This window comes from Dendropsophus ebraccatus, chromosome 8 (assembly GCF_027789765.1).
Source record: "Dendropsophus ebraccatus isolate aDenEbr1 chromosome 8, aDenEbr1.pat, whole genome shotgun sequence".
Classification (NCBI taxonomy): Eukaryota; Metazoa; Chordata; class Amphibia; order Anura; family Hylidae; genus Dendropsophus; species Dendropsophus ebraccatus.
This window is the reverse complement of record NC_091461.1, coordinates 19,623,916-19,646,230: the sequence shown is the minus strand read 5'-3', so window position 1 is coordinate 19,646,230 and position 22,315 is coordinate 19,623,916. Positions and strand designations below refer to the sequence as shown.

The 22,315-nt window shown below is 44.5% G+C and overlaps 1 protein-coding gene across 2 annotated transcripts in view; it reads left to right on the top strand.

The window, feature by feature from the left end:
* SLIT1 (slit guidance ligand 1) overlaps nucleotides 1-22,315 on the top strand; it is a 259,852-nt gene that overhangs the window by 7,433 nt on the left and 230,104 nt on the right. Inside the window, exon 1 of one of the 2 annotated variants that reach the window (XM_069979973.1) lies at nucleotides 5,612-5,630. The exons of the other annotated variant lie outside the window; for it this stretch is intronic. The gene's annotated coding sequence lies outside the window, so the exon portion shown is untranslated. Of the gene's footprint in view, nucleotides 1-5,611; nucleotides 5,631-22,315 lie in introns of those variants that run through there. 2 annotated transcript variants of the gene reach the window in all.

Below are 22,315 nucleotides of genomic sequence, written 5' to 3'. Positions count from 1 at the left end.
CCTAGGTAATAGGCTGTATCCCTGTTTTCCAGACGGTACTCGACTGTCTCCACCTTCCCCACGGAACAGGAAGGCATCGGGAATCAAATGCTGAAGGTTCGATCGAACCTGAAAATTCTCGATGTTCGATCATCTCTAGTTCTAAATTGGAAGACTGCCTTCTACTAATTCTGTATATTTAGAAGTCGTTATATGTACCAGACAAGTGCACAGAATATTAACGTGTATGGGAACTTCTCAACTTTCTTGGAAGATGTTGGGGAAGTGAATGGATGGGTATATTGGGATTCTTGAGTAGCGTCAGAGGAGTCTGGCAGTCGCCTTCTTTCTTCTCTCGACAGAGGACACATACATGCTTACCTGGGTTGAGTGTGCACACGTGTGGATTGGGAACAGCTGACAACTATATTAAAGTGAATGTACAATCAGGTACATCGTCTTTTTTTTACCTTAACAGATCGGTGCCGGTGGCGCAGTGGTTCGGTCTTTTTTTGAGCAGCTTCCTGGTTCCCATGACCCCAATGTAACAAGCTACCCTCTGTGATGCGATGTGATGTGCTGTACATTCGCTTTAGATGTATAGCTTTTAGAGATGAGCGAGACTTGAGCATGCTCGAGTACATTCTCTCTGCATTTGAATACTGGTGGCTGAAGAAGTTGGAGAGAGTCCCGGAAAACGTGGCCTATGGCTGTATCCATGTTTTCCAGGACTCTGTAGGGCTGCATCTAACTTCTTCAGCCACCGGCATTCAAATGGCAAGCACTGGTACTCGAGCATGCTCGAATGGCGCTCATCTCTAATAGCTAGCATTTGTTAGGGTGCTGAGCTTGTTCCTCTGTAAAACTGGATTACTCCATGTTAAGCTGCACACAGAAAATTCCACCATAGACTTGAATCCAAATAGTCAGATCCATAGTGGTGCAATTGTATTCCAGCATGGAAACAGACCCTTAATATGTTTTTAATAGCAGGTACCACCTTGGTTGCACCCGCCCTTTGGCTCACAGTAAATAGGTTTATGCTGACGTCAACTCGACGGAGAAATTGTGGTCCCGTTTTCTGCCGCCCGATGGCGGGAGGTAATTGGCCAATTAACCTTATTTATTTAATAATAAAAAGTCAACGATTGGAATCGGGTTTCTTATGTTATTTGTGGAATTTTTTTGTCACTTTATGTTTTATTAGTAAATAAAGTTAAAACTGATCCATTATGGGAAAATTAGAGTTGGCGTTATTTAATGGGGGCGATTACAGGTAGCACATTACATCCCTTGTATTAACTCCATGGAGCGCTCCTAACCTGCCCCAGCTAATGAATGGCATCTGTTTATTGGGACTGAATGGGGGACTGTCTTCATTTTGCCAATCATTGGAACAGGCAGGTCTTGGTTGTAATTAGTCATGAATCATTGTCAGAGCGGAGGCTTGTAAACAATTCCCATTGACTGCATAGAGCGTGGGCAGAAATTGTGGCGTATGTGACCACTCATTGATAGGGATAGCGCTAATTGAGAGTTATGACGGCTATTACAGCTGCCATAGTACCGTGTTTCCCCGAAAGTAGGACCCCCCCGAAAGTAAGGCAGGGTGAGGGTTTCGGGGGGGTCCGCCAATGTAGGGCACCCCCCGATTGTAGAGCAGGGTAGCTGGGAGGGGGGAATGTAAGGCCGCATATGGGTGGGGTCCCTGGGGAAAGTACAGGAACTGCTACGGTACCTCGCTCCATCCAGGAGCCGCCCGTATTCCGCCTTCAGTAAATGGCCTGCGGCGCATCCTGCTGCTCGAGCTGCGATTGGCCAGTCAGCTCGAGCTGCGATTGGCCAGTCAGCCGGCTCGCAGCTGATTGGCCGAACGTCACCTCGTCAGCCCGGTACCGCAGAGGAATCGCGTTGAGACAGAAGAAAGGTAAGGTGTGTATGTGTGTCTGTGGAATGAGAAGGAACAGGGGAAATGGAGGGGAATGAATAAGAAGAAGGATAGGAAAGGAATAAGGAGGAGTGGGAGGAAGCATGAGAAATCCAAAGGATCAAAGAGGAATAAGGGGGAAATGAATGGGGATGTATACAGGAGAGGAATATGGAGGAGCGAGAGGAAGCATGAGAAGTACAGGGGGAATGAGGAGGAATGACAGAAAAAAGGAAGGGGAATGACTAGGAGGAAAAACAGTAGAGGAATTTCCCAATGTAAGGCCTCCCCCGAAAGTAAGGCAGGGTGGGACTTTTGGGAGTAAAATTAATGTAAGACAGGGTCTTACTTTCGGGGAAACACGGTAGTAATCAATGTCTAATCAATATCCTTCAGCATTGTTCTGATATTGTAATTATGGGCCAGGAGGATCAGGATGATCGGCTGGTATATATAGGTAAAAAATGGATGTAATATGGAGGACCCCCAGCCTATCCATAGCTTTAGTAAGGACCCCCATATGCAATTTTTTGTTTTCTGCTCTCTAGTGATTAATGGATTCACTTTAGCAGTGGTCAATGATAATGTAGTATGTCTAACCAGCACACTCTCCATTGCAGCTAGAGCTAGATCTAGATCTTCTTGGTTGTAATGTAAAGCAGCATTTAACATTGTGCAATATGTTTTATTTCTTCCAAAACTGCACTAAGAATTAACATTGTGAAAGTTTCAGTTATATTTCAAGTTTCTTCAGGGCTGTGTTCACACTGGTGCCGGGGCTTCAGTTTTTATAGTGTTGGGACAAATGCAGTTTTAGGCCATGTTCACACAATGTAAGATCCGCAGTAATCATGGCCGTTGTTGCAACGGCTTTGATTAGTACAGAACTTACGTTGTGCTGCAGGCTGAGGAAATCCCAGCCGGAGTGTATACACATAGCATACACTCCGTGCGGGATCCATAGGGGCGCCGCAAGAAACTGACATGTCAGTTTTCTGCGGCTGCTATTTAATGAATAGCGGCTGCAGAAAACCCTGTCAGTGCTCACAGTGGAGTGTGCGGCTCCGGCCACATGCTCTATTGTGTGCAGTGGGGAGTTCTGATGCGGGCGCGCACGGATGCGCCCGCATCAGAACTCAGCGACACTAAAGATCATTTGGCCGATACTGCAATACCGGCTGGGATGATCTTTGAGACCAGCCGTTCCGTTACTCGGCCGGTTTTATACAGAGTCTGAACATTACCTCAGAAAGATCCAAGTGGTAGATGGACTCTGTTGGGACTTAAAGGGGTTTTCCGACCTAAAACTTAAAATTAACTTATCTCTATCCTCAGGATAAGCGTGAGATTGTGTTGGGTGGGCGGTATTCGGACCTCTGCACCCCCTTTTTCCTAGCGATCTCCAGAATGGGGATAGATCCAGCCTCTGGCATCTAACTACTCCAAACGCCGGAAGTCTAATGCCGAACATTGAGGTTCAGAGAACGTTTTCGAACCCGAACAGCAACTCACAAACAGCTCATGGCTAATCCTAAGAGCTAAATATGATCTTTTATCAATACTAGTCTAATTGACGGCCAAACATAATTTCACCATCTCATCACATCTGCCATCAAGTAATGTAACTGTACCAGAAATGGAAACGGTCTAATCTCCCACAGTGGTGCTCAGGTTTCACGGGTAATGATTCCACATAGACCTAGACCTGCTCCGTCATAGGCAGGCCTAGGCATTGTCCTCAGATCTATGGCTCCGATCTGTTGATGTTTGCGTGTGTGGTCTCTCTGGTTTTGTTCTAGCACATAACACTGACTATATTGATGGCGATGGCCTCTGAAACTTTCTTTGGTGCCGTGCAAAGTAGCATGAAACTACAAGGTTTAGGTTAAATCCGGTATGATTGTGTTGGACCGCCGGTTGCCCCAACCATTGCAAGGAGGACTGTCACGGGGCGATGAAGAATTTCCCTCCCCAGCTTTGTCAGGCGTGAGCTTTCGCTTTCTTCGGGCTGAATTCTAATTTCACAGACTCCTGGCAGTATAATTAAAAAATCAACACAGATTACTTGGTGGCTACAATTGCTGCTGGTTCCTATTTCCTAAGGCTGGGGATTTTTTTTTTCTTCCCGTCTCTGTTTTGACCAGGCAGAAGTTGCTTTCTGTATCTCTAAGGGGACGCATTTGCATGCTCCTGCCAGCTGGCTCCTTGGCAAGCTTTGATTCTCGGAGGAGGCTGACAGACCTTACAGCCTCTGGGTTCAAATAGTAATTACCAGTGACGGGAAGACATGGGTGATTAGAGATCAGACAATGGCCAATAAAAATGCGTTTTCGCTGGATGCAAAAGAAGCGGAAAGTTGACACTGACAACAATAAAAATAAATTGTTAATAGATGCAGCCGTGATGTTGGTTTAACCGCTATTCCATGTATCGGGGGACGCAGCGAGTCAGAAGATTCCTGCTAAATGGAGAGAATCGGCATCGGTTACATTTACGGTGCACGGATCTTGGTTCTTGTACAATCTACGTAAAGTGCAAGTGATGCTTAATATTTAGGTATCAAGTCGAGGTTTGTGCGCCGACCAAATAAGAATTGTGAGACGTAATGGTTCATCAGACCGAAGAGTGAATAAATCACGATATCACCGAAAGGCGGTTAGAAGCAATAGATCAAAAATTCAAAGAGCAGAAAACACATAAATCAACATTACTCCAAACCAGCGTCAAGAACGATGAGAAAATAGCAGCCGCCTTATCACGGTTCATGGGGCTTGTCGTACCAAGTGTCTACCGCTACAGGAGTCATTGTCAAGAAGAATCCTCGGTCCCTATGATAAAGGCAACACTACTCTGATAGTTATTATAGTCAGGCACATTTATGATTATTAAAGATCCTGATCTGTCTGTCTCCATGAAATTACAGTTCTGTATCATCTTTTCTTATATCTCTGATATGTACTGTAACATAGACATACATGTAACCATATTATTAACACTGAGGGGTAGCATGCACCTATTCAGGTATTGGATAACCTAGAGGTGGATTCTACCTGTATCTACCATGTCGGTCCACCACTTGGCAAGACTTGTACATAAGCTTCCAATGTTAAGTACAGCTGCCTTACAGGCTTCACGCATGCAGCTCCAAATCCTTAAGGCCCTACTACACAAAGTGATCTTTGCCCTATTATCAGCCATTACGGCCGATAATCGATGTGTGTAATAAAAGGCAACGATCAGCCACCATGGACGATGTTGGTTGATAATTGTCCTTCATCATGTTGAAAGACAAACGATATGGATAGCAATGATCTGCTGCAACGCTCCATGTAGGAGGAGCGGAGACTGCCGATATCTCCTATGGGCTCCCCAGACATTCTAAAGATCGTCTGGGGAGCCCCCCGGCAGCTCCCCACGGACCCCCTGCTATTAGTCGCTTGCTGTTGGCGCATTTAATAGCGCTGGCAGTGAACGGGGAACAAGGAGCAAAATGTGCGCTGACCTGACAGGTCGGCGCTCGCTTGCTCCCAGAGATCTCCTCGTGTAATAGGGGCTTTACTTTCCACGGTAACAGTATTCATATCCGCTTCTGTGTTATTGCTTTTCTCTTCTGTCACAGGAATAGTGAAGAGAAAGATCATGGTGGCATTACATCCATGATGACCATCAATGGCTCCCAACAGACCCTGTTTTAGTGCCTTATGCTATACTATACTTTCATATGGTAAATTGTAGCCTGTTGAGCTTTGCCGGTCTGAACACAGCCTTAGATTGGTGTGTAAATGTTTAAGCGGTTGGTCAGGAATAAAAAAACTATCGATCCACAGCATAGGCTATCAATAAGTGATTGATGGGGTATCGACACCAAACAACAATCAGCTTTCTAGTGCCCGCACTACACTGGGAATGGAGCCAGAGGGAGTTGGCTCCATACTCAGCATTGGGAGCTGAGGCTGCAGTAATACAGTGACCACACTGTACTGGGAATGGAGCCGGAAGCAGTTGGCTCTATATAAAGCTTTGGAAGCTGAGGCTGCAGTGATGCGATGGCACCACTGTATGGAGTCAGTTGCTTCCAAGTCTGTTCTCGGTATAGTGGGGTGTAGAGTCCAGTTTCGGCACCCAAGAGATTCAGTAGCCAATCCTGTGGATATCCTGTACTGCCTTCATTGTCGTCTCAAAGTTACAGGTTAGATTAGTTCTAGAACGTATTGGTGGGTAAGTCTCAAACATACTCCCCAGGCCTGTTATACGGGAAGCTTTAGCCTCCTATATGGATGAAAATTCCCATGACTTGAATTGCATGTGAGCCAAAGTTACGAAGTAAAACTGAAAGAGTCTCAGAATTTAACCCCTGCCTTGGCAGCGACATGTGGCAGCACCATTATCGGTGGATGTCTGCATGTAAGTATTCACATTATTCATTGTAGAACGCTCTGTATTAATGCTGCATAAAGCCCATAGACCGACGGATCCAATGAAGGAGAACTCCATGTTAGCAGCTATATGAATGCACAGGGGATTGCACTTGGTTATACAAGTCATTTTACAGTGCTAGATGTAATAGTGTAGGGTTTCTCCTGGAAGGGGAGGATGGTTGGATGGTTATTGGAGCCATATTGTGACTGTGAGGAAGTCAAGAGCTCATATGACACATGCACTTGACCCATCCAGTGTATTCTTTCTCAGTTCCCTGTAAAGCACACAAGGTTGGCCTGTGCTGTGCTGCAGTGTCTGCTCTGTAGTCTCAGCATGAAGCAGCTCTTGGAGAGCGGGGCAGCGGGGAGGCTCATCTCGTGTCGTTCCTGTTTTGCTGCAGTCATGCAGAAATCTTTAGATAAACTTGAAATGATCGCCTCTGGTTCAGTGCACTTTGTAATGAAACTCGTGCTCCAGTCCTGCATTGCAGCATTCGCCAACTGTTAGCACGCTCACCCACACCTCGCGGGTTCTGCTGCGTGCCATAAAATCTGTCCCCCCTTACCACTTAATCTTCTTAATCAGCCCGGATGCTTCGTGTCTCCGTTGGTCTCCGTTATTGCCTCTTCCTTCTCTTGGCTTAACCCATCTTCTGCTTCAGAAATACAGCTGTGATACAAGAGTACAAGAGATGACAGTAAGAAGGCAGGAAAAAAAGTAAAGGTTTTATAGCTGGATCAGTAGCTCAGACTGTAAAATGATGGAGATCTAGCACTGCATGGGTCACCAGATACAGGCCCCTATAGTCAATCACATAGGCTTTGAGGTTTGGGAGAGATCCTGGAGCAGTATCCTCTAAGACAGCAATGGAGAACCTTCAGCGCTCCAGCTGTTGCAAAACTACAGTTCCCATCATGCCTGGACAGCCTTTAGCATGATAGTACTTGTAGTTTTGCAACAGCTGGATGGTGGATGGTTCCCTATCTCTGAGAGATGTCAACTTGAAGCTCCTGGGCCCCAATGCAGTACGTGTGTGATCAGGGTGCAGCCTGGGGCCTCCTCAGACACCAGGACCAGGGTGCAGCTACTACCTTTGCAACCCCTATAGCTATATCATAGCTGTTGCAGAATTGCTTGGAACCTCACAAATCTCGACAAAAGCATGGAGGTCCAATATAGTTACCTGCTACTTGTGTTGTCTGTTGTTATTTGGGTACTGCTTGGCCATACTCATACAAAGTCTTGATTTTGCAGGGACAGTTTTGGGAACCAGGTCCCATAGGGGGCACCCATAAGTGGGCATTTTGGGAGGGGCGATCTTGGTTGGGGCTCAGACGTCTTGATTTGGGCTTTTGATTTGTGGATACCTATGCCTGGCTAACGTGAAAGGGCCATAACTGACTGCTGTTTAGTCGATGTGATGGTCTCTCCTCTTTCTGCTTTCAAGCATGACCTCAGACAAGCACAAAGTACAGGACTGGGGATTATTACTGAGCAGGGTAGTAGCTGGCCAACCCTTTAAGGGATTTAGTGTAGACTTCAAGGAAAGCTACATTCAATAGGTGGCATTTAAAGAATAGGCTGGTTTTACTCTTGAGGAGAGCTACTTTGCATACTTTTTTACCCATGGAGCATTGCATGGCTTATAAGACTCCCTACACCAGCATGATGGTCTCCTCAATGAGACACATAACCCCTTCAGACCTAAGAATAAGCAGATCTACCAAAGCTTGGAGCTGTTTCAGAGAGAAACATATATATCTGTAGACTGCGCGGTTTCATATGTTTCATGTTGGCCGTATACTGTAGATGTGGAGAAATGCACAAGAGCATTTCAGCTGTGGCCCAGTAAGTAGAGATGATTAAACATCGGAAAATCTTAGGTTCTATAGAACTCGAACCTTGTCGAACCTTCCGCATTTGATTCCCGATTCCCAGTCTGTGGGGAAGGAGGAGACAGCCGGGTACTGCCTGGAATTCTGGAATTCAGCCTAAGTAATAGGCTTAATCCAGGAATTCCAGGTGGCACCCGGGCTGTCTCCTCCTTCCCCACGGACCGGGAAGGCATCGGGAATCAAATACGGAAGGTTCGAGAAGGTTAAAGTTATATAGAACCTAAGATTTTTTGATGTTCGATCAGAGAATAAGTAAGGGGTCCATGTACTATTCTCACCCAGGGTCCCTAGCGATTGTCTACCACTAATCTGAATGACTTGTAATTTCAATGGCCGTTGACTACGATTATTAGACATTGCGGCACTTCTATATTACACATGGTGCTGCTGTTATACATGGCTGCTCTGTTTATCCCTACACAATGTCTACGCCAATGCTGTGTAATGCAATTTCCAGATTTCATCCATCCATAATGTGAGTTTTCTGGTCTGGGACATGGCAGGACGGGCTGCTATAATGCTGAGGCGTACAGTAATTTGTTGGGCATTTCTTTGACAGCTGCTCCTGGGGGGCAGGGGATGGAACCGCGGGATCCGTGTTTATTTTCTCGCAATCCTTCCTTGGAATGTTCTCTTCATGTGCATATTATTAATGACTTAGACAAGCGACAGCTGCCGCGCAGGTAGACACCATGTAAATGTATTGGCTACATCTTCTTCTGCTGAGCGCCATATGACTCAGAAATAATGATCAGCATCTTTGGGATTCGTCCAGAGGGCTTTGGGGGTCGAGAAGAGCTGAGCGCTGCTCCTCACTTACTGAATTCTACGCTCGGTTCTGTTTTATAGATTACAGGTTTTACCGTTGTCGCATACAACTCAACAGTCATATATGAGCTTTTACAAGCGTTACTGATGCCTCTCAGTTACGTTATGGAATTGCTAAAAATGCAAAAATTGCTACAAAATTTTGGAAGTGTTGTAGATGCTTATTGCACCTCACTAGACTAGGTTTAAAGGAAAAGGGGTGTGGTTGATGAAAGGGGGAGTGGTTTAATTTTATTAAAATGTTGGCTCCATAAATGATGTTTGGTGAGGTAACTTAGAGGCGATATAAAGTTAGACAAAAGTATCTACGTTTGCACCAAATTGAACATACAGCATGGAATAGGTTTGGTGCATCCCGTCTAGAAAAACCACACTGATGCTTTTCGAGACGTTCTTTGTCTAGGATTAAGCATCGGCGGACTTGAATTTTTTCATTGCTACTATCACATATGAACATAGGGGGAGATTTATCAAACATGGTGTAAAGTGAAACTGGCTAAGTTGCCCTTAGCAACCAATCAGATTCCACCTTTCATTTTCCAAAGAGTCTGTGAGGAAAGAAAGGTGGAATCTGATTGGTTGCTAGGGGCAACTGAGCCAGTTTCACTTTACACCATGTTTGATAAATCTCCCCCATAGATTTTATAGGTATAAGATTAAAAAATTCTCCTTTTGCAGTTTCTTCACTTGTCTAAATTCCAGGCAGTAATAATAAAGCCCAGAGCACAGTTAGATAGAAAAATATCCCCAGAATATTCCTTTTAGGCAGCCTTAAGTTTAAATGTTCTATTAGTTGGTTTTAACTACAGAAGACTCTTAAGTGTGAAATTATAAAGCACTCCCCTTTGGTTAAAGTCACACCCCTTTTACAGAAGCCACTCCCCTTTGTTGGGCTACATGGAAAAAAATTATAATATAAAATGTTTACAACAAAATCAGCATTTTAAGGCCATGTTCACACAACGTATATTTTTGTAAAAGTACGGCCGTTGTTGCCGATTGCAACAACGGCAGTGATTAATACAAAAATATATGTCACCTTGCCGTCTATGGAATCCTGGCCAGAGCGTATACACATCGTATACGCTCCGGACAGGATCTTTAGTGGTGCCGCAAACAACTGACATGTCAGAAAACCCTTTCAGTGCACACAGTGGAGTGAGCGGCTCGGGTCGCACGCTCCATTGTGTGCAGTGGAGAGTTCTGATGCGGGTGCGCACAGATGCGCCCGCATCAGAGCTCAGCGGCGCTAAAGATCATCCGGCCGGGATGATCTTTAAAGAGACCGGCCGTTCTGTGACCCAGCCAGGTCACGGAACGGCCGGTCTTATTCAGCATGTGAACATAATAGTTAATCTGTCCCAATGTCTCAGTCGTTCATAATGAAAATGAGAGGAGAATGATTCCTTTACACTGAATGTCCTAAAGTTGTCTTAGGGGTTGTCATGTGAAGGTCGTCTTCTTGGACAACAATGCAGTATGTAAAACAGCAGATCACCTATTGATCTGTTCCCTAGTTTGGAATTCTATTGATGAGATGCAGATCTGTTGTTCGGCATGAATGGCTTTTAAATTACAGTACCTGACAGCGACCAAACAAATTTAAATTGTCCCTGTCCTTCTGTCATATCACAGAGACACGTCAAATGTTTTGATCGGTCAGGGTCGTAATCCTTTACTGGTCAGTAGACCGAATACAAAATGTAAAGTGTACCTGTCATTAGAAAAACTTTTGACATGTCGTGCTTTGTCAGGGTTTCAGGGAACCCCACCAGGAGAACGAGCAGGGAGCAGTGTCGGTAGTGCTTTTCGCTTTTCAGCAGCCCTATAAGTTTATAAAGGATCTGTGTGCACGGAGACGGTAAGTTTGGGAGAGCCATGCAGCTTATTCTCCTAATCAGTCGTCGTCTCAACAGCATCTGTGGGTTTAGAGCATTCTGCCTTGTGATTAGTGATGCTAAAAAGAGCAGACAGAATAAAGGCAGCAGGTGCTGCAACCTTCCTGATGAAGTCTGCAGTGAAACAAGATTTTCTGCAAAAGCTTTGGACGGGGAACTGGCAGAAGTGCTGTGGAAGGGGAGTAGGCAGGGTGGGAGGACCGTGATGGATAACTAAGAGAAAGCAATGCATTCTGGGATCTGTAGTACTGAGCAACTGCTCAACCAGGAAATACAGAGCTAAGAGTCCAAAGCAAATGGAGCTTTAGTTATTTCAGACAGGTAAGCAATTCTGATTGCAGCATGTTTATATATTTTTTACCTGATGTCGGAGTACCCCTTTAAGTGCTCATTCCTTCCTGCTCGTTCTACATGTCAAAATTTTTTACTTTTAATGACAGAAATACTTACAAAAAAACTTTTACAAGGGGGATGTTAATATGGGACGTAACATTTTTATGGTGACTCTATTTTCCTAGGGACGTCGTAACTTTGGAAGAGAAGAGCAAGAGAAAGCATGACGGAGCATTACAATCCGTGCGTTATTAGGGATGTTTAATGAGAGAAGTGGTAACCACTGTTTTATTAGCAGAAATTGTTAGGAAATCGCAAGTCCCTGCATGATGGTCTAATCCCGACACAGCCGTATCCTGTCCATGGGAGTTCATGCATTGGAATAAAATCTCACACATTATCAGCATCTGTCCTCGTAAATTGTAAAGGCCTCTCACTGTTCTATATGAGAATTAATTTTTATTTTCCTGGTCCGTGACTCTTAATCTCCCTCGGGCCCCTCGGACCTTGGCAGGTACAAAACAAGCCACAGCAGGCTCATTCAATACTTGTGATAAAAATCTGTGTGCCAGATGGAGTCTATTCTGTCTAATCTATAGAAATATAGCCGTAGGCTCATATATCATGTATCCAGTGTGTACGGGATTATGGGCGACGACAATAATGAATAATTATAACTTCACTGCAAAATAAAGGGAGGAAAAGTAGTGCATTGCGCATATATATATATATATATATATATATATATATATATGCATGCACTGGCAGTGAATTAAGCTGCCGGCTTCTGCATGGGATGCCATTGGCATTGGGCAGACTGGCAGCTGTTCCTCTCCGCACCAGGATTTTGTTTGCAGTGGTGTATAACCATTGATGTTGATGGATTCTTTATACTCAGCTATAACATCGCATATAGCAGTTGTCTAATGCAAACTATTCCCTGGCACCTTCCATATTGCAATTTAAAATAACGTCCATTATTGCCACGATTTAACTGACTGCAATGCAATGCATTGAAGTCAATGGGAAGACGGACGTCCAATGCACAAAATGTATTGAATAATGGACGTTATCGCCGCGGGCATCAAAATAATGATCATGACAATTATTTTCGGATGTCTTTTGCAAACAGCGGACGTTTTTATTAGATGCTCACACACAGTTTTTCTTTTGTCACCGTTCTTTCTCCACATTCAATGGACTTTTCAATAAAGCCGCATCCAATGGGCAATTAGTAACCCAAACTAGAATAATGTACAAACACCAGTCATTGCACTGGAGGCTAAATGACGTCCATTATTTTAGACTCAAAATGATGGACGTCATTTTAAACGGAGCTGAAAAAACGTTGTCTGAACATAGCCTTAGTCTGAACACTGGTTTGTTTTTTCTGCTCACTTGGCCTCATGGACACACTCGACTTCACCTGCTTTTTCGTTTATTCATGATTTCTAGGTAGCTTCCATAGTGCTGCCTTCTATGGAATCCCGGTCAGAGTATATACACATAGTATACACTCCGGCCAGGATCCCTAGCGGCGCCACAAAAAGCTAACATTGAATAGCGGCTGCAGAAAGCCTGTCAGTGCACACAATCCAAAATTCAGCGGCAGTAAAGATCATTCTCATGATGATCTTCTCATGATCTTCTCTTCACAGAATGGCCGGTGTCTTACGCCATGTGAACATGGCCTTGTGATGGAACTCACCTCATGACCTCTTTATGAGGATGGCAGTAGACAGGATTAGGTTTGACATTCAGCTGGGCAATTGGTTGAGTGACATCATAGCAAAGGACACACGGAGAAGTGTCGGCTCTGAGGGTGAGCAGAGACTGTAAAGAGAGAAGTGTCAGCTCTGGGGGTGAGCAGAGACTGTAAAGAGAGAAGTGTCAGCTCTGGGGGTGAGCAGAGGACACACGGAGAAGTGTCGGCTCTGAGGGTGAGCAGAGGATGCAGAGAGAAGTGTCAGCTCTGAGGGTGAGCAGAGGACGCAGAGAGAAGTGTCAGCTCTAGGGGTGAGCAGAGGACGCAGAGAGAAGTGTCAGCTCTAGGGGTGAGCAGAGGACGCAGAGAGAAGTGTCAGCTCTAGGGGTGAGCAGAGGACGCAGAGAGAAGTGTCAGCTCTAGGGGTGAGCAGAGGATGCAAAGAGAAGTGTCAGCTCTAGGGGTGAGCAGAGGACACAGAGAGAAGTGTCAGCTCTAGGGGTGAGCAGAGGACGCAGAGAGAAGTGTCAGCTCTAGGGTGAGCAGAGGACGCAGAGAGAAGTGTCAGCTCTAGGAGTGAGCAGAGGACGCAGAGAGAAGTGTCAGCTCTAGGGGTGAGCAGAGGATGCAGAGAGAAGTGTCAGCTCTAGGGGTGAGCAGAGGATGCAGAGAGAAGTGTCAGCTCTAGGAGTGAGCAGAGGACGCAGAGAGAAGTGTCAGCTCTCGGCGTGAGCAGAGGACACAGAGAGAAGTGTCAGCTCTAGGGGTGAGCAGAGGACGCAGAGAGAAGTGTCAGCTCTAGGGGTGAGCAGAGGACACAGAGAGAAGTGTCAGCTCTAGGGGTGAGCATAGGACGCAGAGAGAAGTGTCAGCTCTAGGGTGAGCAGAGGACGCAGAGAGAAGTGTCAGCTCTAGGAGTGAGCAGAGGACGCAGAGAGAAGTGTCAGCTCTGAGGGTGAGCAGAGACTGTAAAGAGAGAAGTGTCAGCTTTGGGGGTGAGGAGAGGACACAGAGAGAAGTGTCAGCTCTAGGGGTGAGCAGAGGACGCAGAGAGAGGTGTCAGCTCTGAGGGTGAGCAGAGGACGCAGAGAGAGGTGTCAGTTCTGAGGGTGAGCAGAGGACGCAGAGAAAAGAAGTATCGGCTCTGAGGGTGAGCAGAGACTGTAAAGAGAGAAGTGTCAGCTCTGGGGGTGAGCAGAGGACGCAGAGGGAAGTGTCAGCTCTTCGGGTGAGCAGAGGATGCAGAGAAAAGTGTCAGCTCTAGGGGTGAGCAGAGGACGCAGAGAGAAGTGTCAGCTCTAGGGGTGAGCAGAGGACGCAGAGAGAAGTGTCAGCTCTCGGGGTGAGCAGAGGACGCAGAGAGAAGTGTCAGCTCTAGGGGTGAGCAGAGACAGTAAAGAGAGAAGTGTCAGCTTTAGGAGTGAGCAGAGGATGCAGAGAGAAGTGTCAGCTCTATGGGTGAGCAGAGGATTAAGGGAGAAGTGTCAGCGCTAGGGATGGCTCTATTTGGCCATTAACCATCCGGTGTAATAGGACCCTTACATTTCTCTTTGAGTCATGCAGCCCTAGGGCTCCCTGGAGAACCTGCATACAGTCACAGGCCATAGGCTTTATCCATGTTTTCCAGCAGCCCTAAAAAAAATAATTAATGAATTTAATGGGAAGAACACTTATTATTGACTTCAGAGTAGTACAGAAATATTGTTGGTTAGAGGTATACTTTATCGCATAACCTAATCCAAAGCTCCCCCCCCCCCCCCCCATATCTGTATTTGTACTCTCAGAATCCTGTGAAATAATGGATATTGTAATATTCTTGGCAGATGACAGGGAGAATCAGCGCAGCCAAGTCCACCTCTGTGCAGAACTAATTCCGTACAACATATCTCATATGGTCACGCTTTCTCATTTGTCACACTTCCCAATAGGTAGCTTACTAGCGGGATCCTGTTTTTTTTTTGTTTTTTTTCATAACCATTCCTGAAAAGCCAGCGAGTGGATTTATAAAGAAATAAGCGGCGGCGCAGGCTACAAGTGTAGAGAAGTCTCCGGGCCTGCCCACACCTCCTCCCAGTATAAGCTCCATGTCTGGGGCATACACTTGCTACCCCCGAAGCCCCTGAGGGAGGTAAAGGGAGGTAGTGATGGGATTAGAGTATTAATCGCTTTGTCTGCCAGCATCTATAACAATCAGAAGGTGATGGAAAAAGGGGAAGCTTCTGGCAGCTCTGCATAGGATCTGTCGTTCTGACTGCCCATCATTACAAAAGAATACATGGAAAATACCAGAATCTCTATTCAAGGCGGAACATAAAACAACTTGACGAAACCTGATTCCGAGCTTTTTATTTTCTCTATTCAAAGCACATGACAGAGTCTTTTTACAGTTCATGTATACCTTTTACAGGGTCACAATAGCTGAAATGTAGTTTGATCCATTGTGAAACGCGCACCTCGCGAGGACGGTCGCATACATCAAAGATCCTGCAGCCCGGCTCTACAGAAGGAGATTTATAATTAGATGGAGTCAGAGATTTCCCCCTGTATAATCTATAGATAGTAGAGTTCTGTAATATAATCGAATCCCTTGTAAAATACAGATGGCTCTCTTGTCCGGCGGCCATATTGGGTCCAGTTCTTTTAAAGGGATTATCCAGCACTACAAAACACATGGCCGCTCTCTTCCAGAGACAGCACCGCTCTTGTCTCAAGTTTGGGTTTTGGTTTTGTAACTCAGTTCCATTGAAGTGAATGGAAACCACACCTGAACTGGAGACTAGAGCTGTGCTGTCTCTGGAAGAAAGGGGCTATGTTTTTGTAGCACCGGATAACAGCTTTAACCCCTGGTATATATCTTTAAGACCTCTGCAGAGGAAATGTAGGGCTACATGTGCCTATTTAAGGCCATGTGCAGACTACATAAGAGACCAGCCGTTCCGTGACCCGGCCAGGTCATGGAACGGCCAGTCTCTAAAAAGATCATTCCGGCCGATATGGCCGCAGAGTTCTGATGCAGGCGAGTGTGTGGCTGGAGCCGCTCGCTCCATAGTGTGCACTGACAGGGTTTTTTGTATACGTCCCGGCCGGGATTCCATAGAAGGCAAGGCAAAGTATATTTTTGTAAAAAGTACGGCCATTGCTGCCGATTGCAACAACGGCCGTACTTTTACGAAAATATACGTTGTGTGATCATAGCCTAAATGTGTGACCAGCCATGTTACACATGGGCCTGTCAGAGCGTGAACTTTTCTTTTTGGCAGCTTTCCACTTTGGCCAATAGATCTCAAGTAAGGGATGGACGAGATAAGTATTTTTGTAAGTTTTTTCATTTCATTTATCTGTTGTTTATTTTGAGTTGGTTGCACACACGCAACTGTATTATGGTAAAGATCCATTATGCAATGCCCATAGACTCCTACACAGTGTCTTTGTGGTTTGGACAATTCCTGCTTTTTAAAGGGGAACTATCAGTAGGTTTGTTGAATTTAACATGCTGATAGCTCCCTAGTGAGCATGGGGGTGCCAAGGAGGATGGTACGTCTCTTACCTTCATCCTCAGCACTATTCCTGTGCTGTTAGTTATGCCTAGTGATTTGGGTTGGCCCCCTCCATTGATAATCATTAGAGGGGACCGGCCGGTTAGGGGAGGGTCACAGCGGGGGGGGGGGGGGAGGGCTATGTTCCTTAGCTGGCCTGCCCCCTCTATTTATTATCAGTGGAGGGGGCCAGCCCAAATCAGTGCTCGCAGGCGCCGTAGCCACACCCCTAGTGCTCCTAATGGCACTACTACAACACGGGAAGAGTGCCTAGGTAAGAGACATGCCTTCATCCTCAGCGCCCTGTACCCAATAGGGAGCTATCAGCAGCTTAGATTTGACTAACCTGCTGATAGTTCTTTTTTAAAGATCTTTTCACAATGAGTCAATTATAAAGTATCCTCCTACTGGGACCCTGATCTTCCTTAGGGTGCTTTTACACAGAGAGATAAATCGATTAATCACTCGTTTAGCGAACAAGTGACGATTTTTTTGTCTTAAATGATAGACATTTAGATGAGAAGATAAACCACTATGAAAAGTGGTTTATGCGATCGTAATTGCGATTGTAAATTTGTGTATATATATATATATATATATATATATATATATACTGTCAATGATGGTAATAGCGCTTGTATCTATATACAGTGAGTGATTGCACTCAAAGAGTAGAGAACGATTAACAGTGATTTTGAGGACAGCTCAAAAGATGCGATCAACGACATACGAACAAATTTTCATTCATAGTTTGATCGTTGCCGCGTTTACACCAGAAATTCTAATGATTTAACGATTTTTTGCACGATAATTGACTTGTGTAAAAGGCCCTTTTAAGTTTGCTCCGTTTCATGCTGCCCCTAGCAACCAATCAGATTCCACCTTTCATTTCTCAAAGCGTCTGTGAGGAATGAAAAGTGGAATCTGATTGGTTGCTAGGGGCAACTGAGCCAGTCTCACTTTACAGCAAGTTTGATAAATGTCCCCCTAAGTGTCTATACATTTATATTACAGACCCACAGGGCTTCCAGTACTGCCGCGCAGGGTCTGTGCACAGACCATTTAGTTTTATTACCCATGCATATCCAGAAGCTAAGCTTACATTGTGATGGTTTCCCGATAGAGTGGTGTATTGGAGGAGCTCATACATGTTAACAACTATCCATAAAGTTTCATTCTCCAGGTAATCATCCATTCATCATAACTGCTAGCGGATAATTTTACATGTAACCTTAAAAAAGCTTACATGACTGGTATTTTTCCTATAAGTTTTAATTAAACATTATGCTAATTTCTCTTCTACAGCTTGAGTCTCTGCTTTCTCTCTTCCACTTATACAAAGCCTATATGATTCACCCTTGAAAACTGCCTTCTGTTTGCTTTCCTCCCCATCTACAGCCCATGTGAGCTGTCCTCCAAGGTTTCTTCCCCCCCTGTCTACTATCTGAGCTTGTGTAAACCCCTCCCTCTCCCTGCTGAAGCGAAGCTTCGGCTGTCCAGGCATGATGAGAATTGTAGTTTTGCAGCAGCTGGAGGGCTGAAGGTTCCCCATCCCTGCTCTAGATGATTGGCCCTGATGTTTTAACCCAGAATTCCCAAACACAGTATAAGAGAATGTTTTTTTCTACACTGGACGACCCCTGTAACTGGCTGCATTGTCCTTATAATAAGCTTTCCTATCATGTTATTCGGGTTATTATGCAGGCTGCTTCTGTTGGCAGAAATATCACTTAAAGACTAATTTCGTTCTGACTACTTACTTCCCTCTCGTCTAGTATTTCTACGCAGGAAACATGAACCTGTCCCTTTCTGTTTGCATACACCACTGACTAGTGGACAGACTTTGGCAAAGTGCTGCCTTCTACCTGCTGATCAGATTTCAGGGATCAGGAAGTTACTTTAGAAGTGCATGGTGACAGCTTGACTCAGCCGCGGTATATGATATGGCGCTATTAACATTCCGCACCCCATACTTTATTTACCAACAACCCCGATGAAAGGTTCACTGCCCGCCCGTCGATTGACAGCCTCCATCCTGTAATATGAAAGTGGGAGGCTGGGGTGCCCCAGTTCATAGCTGAGCCCATAGAGGTTAGATGGATATGTGTAGGGTTCCTTTATCTTTCTATCACTACAATGCTATCAAATAAATGGCATATAGGTATATTAAATACTTAATAGGCTTCGTATATAAAATGTATAGGTTCAATTGTCTAGGATTAAAAAAATATATAGGCTACCTTTTCAGAAACAGCGCCACTCTACTCCATAGGCAGCGTCTGGTATTGCAACATTCAATAGTGCTATATTTTATAGTCCTATAGTCAGGTAAGGACAAGTTATTGTAGACCTTGTATCTCTGTAGGGGTTATTTTGACTTGTTTTAGTAGCTTGGTAGGAAAAAATCTCGTAGACATTAATAAAAAACAGTCCAAGGAGGTGCATATCTCTAAGGATATTGGCTACCGGGCTTTTAGGGTTTCTCAGTCCCAAAACTTAAAGGGATATTGAGGCATTTTTTTTTCAAATCATCTGGTGCTAGAAAGATTGGTAATTTGCTTAAAATCTCAGTACTTATCAGCTGCTGTATGTCCTGCTGGAATTGGTATATTCTTTCCAGTCTGTCCACCTCTGTCCATGTCAGGAACTGTCCAGAGCAGGAGAGGGTTTTTTTTTATGGGAATTTGCCGCTACTCTGGACAGTTCCTGACACAGACAGAGGTGGCAGCACTGTGTCAGACTGAAGAGAATACACCACTTCCCGCAGCACATACAGCAGCTGATAAGTACTGGAAGACTTGAGATTTTTAAATAGAAGTACATTACAAATCTGTATAACTTTCTTGTATCAGTTAATTTCAAAGAAAAAAAAATTCACCAAAGTACCCCTTTACATGTTTTGGATATCTGCTTTTGCTTGGTGTGCACAGATGGGACCCTGTGAGTGCCTATTACAGGGCTTCCATAGGAGGAGAATCCAGCCCCACTAGCTGTAATATCAGAGTCATTTATCCCTTTAAAAGGGTTATCCAGTCTAGTAAAATACATTGTCTTATTATTTAATCAGCTTTAGGGTCAGACTCTGGACCCCCCCACCAGTCGGCTGGATGAACACTCCATGGCACTGATGCAAGTGCTGCAACTTCTTCAATGTTTTACCTGCTCCTCCTTGCATCGCAGCAGTGGTGCAAAGCAGTACAGCATCGCCCGGTACACCTGGATACAAAACCACTCCAGTACCTTGTATTACTGCTACTATATATCTGCTGGTGATGGTGGTGGTGGTGGGGGGGGACACTAAGGAGGCTGCAGCACTGAACAGCTGATCGTCTGGGGTGCTGGGACACCCGCTGATCTAACATTAAGGATAGGCCATCAGTTTTATAATACTGGATAATCCATTTAATGCCCATATGTGTGTTTATGGCAGCTGGGAAAAGACTTTATCTTCCAGTGACATATAAGCATGGCTTTGCAGAATAGTGGCCATCCGGGAAATCACAGTACTGCAGGTCAGATTCCAAAGTGAGACATATGGGAGTCTGAACCTAGCAGAGAAGGCCATGGAATCGCCATGTGGCCCCATCCTTAATGATAATGTGTGGGTACAGTAGAGAGAAAGGCAGTGTTGCTGCCTCTATAGGTACCAATTGGTCAGGTTTTTCCCAGTTAAAGGGGAAATAATAATATATAAATCTGTTCTGACCCTCTGAGCGACAGGTTAAAGTTCCTATTTATTTGTGTAAAAAAAAAAGTCAAAAGTTTTGATCAGTCGGGATCTGGGTTTCACTCCATAAACTTACATTGTTTGTCAGTAAGATTGATTTCCAGATGTAAAATAATACACCTTGGGGAGTAGGAATCCTCTATCTGAGTATCATATCAGCAGTTCTATGTTGGCAAAGAGTTCAGAAGAGAAGGATTTAGGGGTAGTGATTTCTGACAGCTTTAAATTGTGTCACTAGTGCACCTAGGCAGTAAGGGAAGCCAATCATATGCTGGGCTGTATATTTAATGGTATGCCGAGCTTTATATATACTGTATATATATATATATATATATATATATATATATATATATATAATGGTATGCCGGGCTGTATATATATATATATATATATATATATATATATATATATATATATAATGGTATGCTGGGCTGTATATATATATATAATGGTATGCTGGGCTGTATAGCTAGAGGTATAACCAGTAGGAAGAGGAGGATTGTGATGCCGCTGTATAGGGGCTTTTTCTGACAACTATTTTCTCTGTTTCTTTTTTTTTAAGTATAATATGAATAGTATAATATATAATCGTATAAATAGTATAGTATAATATAATACAATACATATGTGAACACAAAACAATACAATGAAGAAACATGGTTGTGTGTGGTGGTCCAGCCTGGAGGGACCACCCACTAGGCCTGATTATATAGTCACTGGGGGATGACCCTAACATGGTCACATCAGCCACATTCCCCGACCCCGGAGTCACAGCTTCTTAAAGGAGACCGGCCAGTCATGAGCTCCCTGGTTGAGGCATGGACTGAGTGTTAGGAATGTGTAAGGTCTCTTTTATCGTGGGATTTCTTATACTTATGTTGTTTTGTGTGTGAATCATCAAGTCTTGTGTCTGCTCTGTGCCATCCGGTCGCTTCGAGCTCCTAGATTCACAGCTATAGAGCAGCATCTGGTGCAGACACATGGCCGAGCGTCCGTCATCTGTGGCCGCAAGTAATATTTGATCTGTACTTTGCTATTCATTCACTTCAGCCACAGAATATAATGGAAGAACTTGTTATGGTGCTTTATCATTTCATATTTTTTCCTATTGAGTGAAATAAATAGCGGCGTCTACCTTCGAACAGCTTGACCTGTAGCAAGGTTGGTCTGGGAGACACGCACATTGTCATAGGCGAAGTTTACTTGGTGCCAACCCAGACCCCTTCTATGAAGCTGTGTTGTAATAAACCAAATACACCAATATCTACTAGTTCATAGTTACTAATATTTAAAAAAAAAAAGCCACAATTTAAAAAGTTACGGTCTATCCAGAGACTATATCAACTATGAGAACGGGACGGGAAACTTTCAGCCCTCCGACTGTTGCCGAACTACAATTTTCCCATTAGGAATGGACAGCCAAAGTTTTGTCAATATTGGTTGTGGTTGTCTAATGTTTGGGAACCCAACCAATCCTAGATCCTAGCAATATTCATCATGGGTGCTGGACATCTGGGACGACTACTGATCATATAGTGCTACCATATTCCAACAATATTGATGGGGGGGAGGCTGGTCTTTGGGTCCTCCACAGATCATAAAGTGCTGGCAACTCCTCGTGATATTGATTAAAGGAGAAATATTTATTATGGAGTCCAACGTCTGGGTCCTCCAAGGGTCATAAAGTGCTGGCAAATCCTCGTGATATTGATTAAAGGAGATCCCCGTGGATCACAAAATGATTACTTATAACAGAAATATTTATTGTGGAGTCCAAGTCTGGGTCCTCAACTGATCATAAAGTGATGGTATATCCTAGCCATACTGGTCGTGGTGGCTGGATTTTTGGGACTACTACTGATCATACCATACTTTAATAATATTGATGAGGGGAGGCCGACCTCTGGGTCCCTCACCAATCACAAAGTGCTGGCAAATCCTTCTGGTATTGATGAGTGGGGGTCCAACCACTAGAATCTGACCACCGTAAGTGCTGTCAAACCCTAGTGACGTTGATTGAGGGGGTTTGACCTCTGGGTCCCTCTTTGATCACAAAGTGATTGCTAAT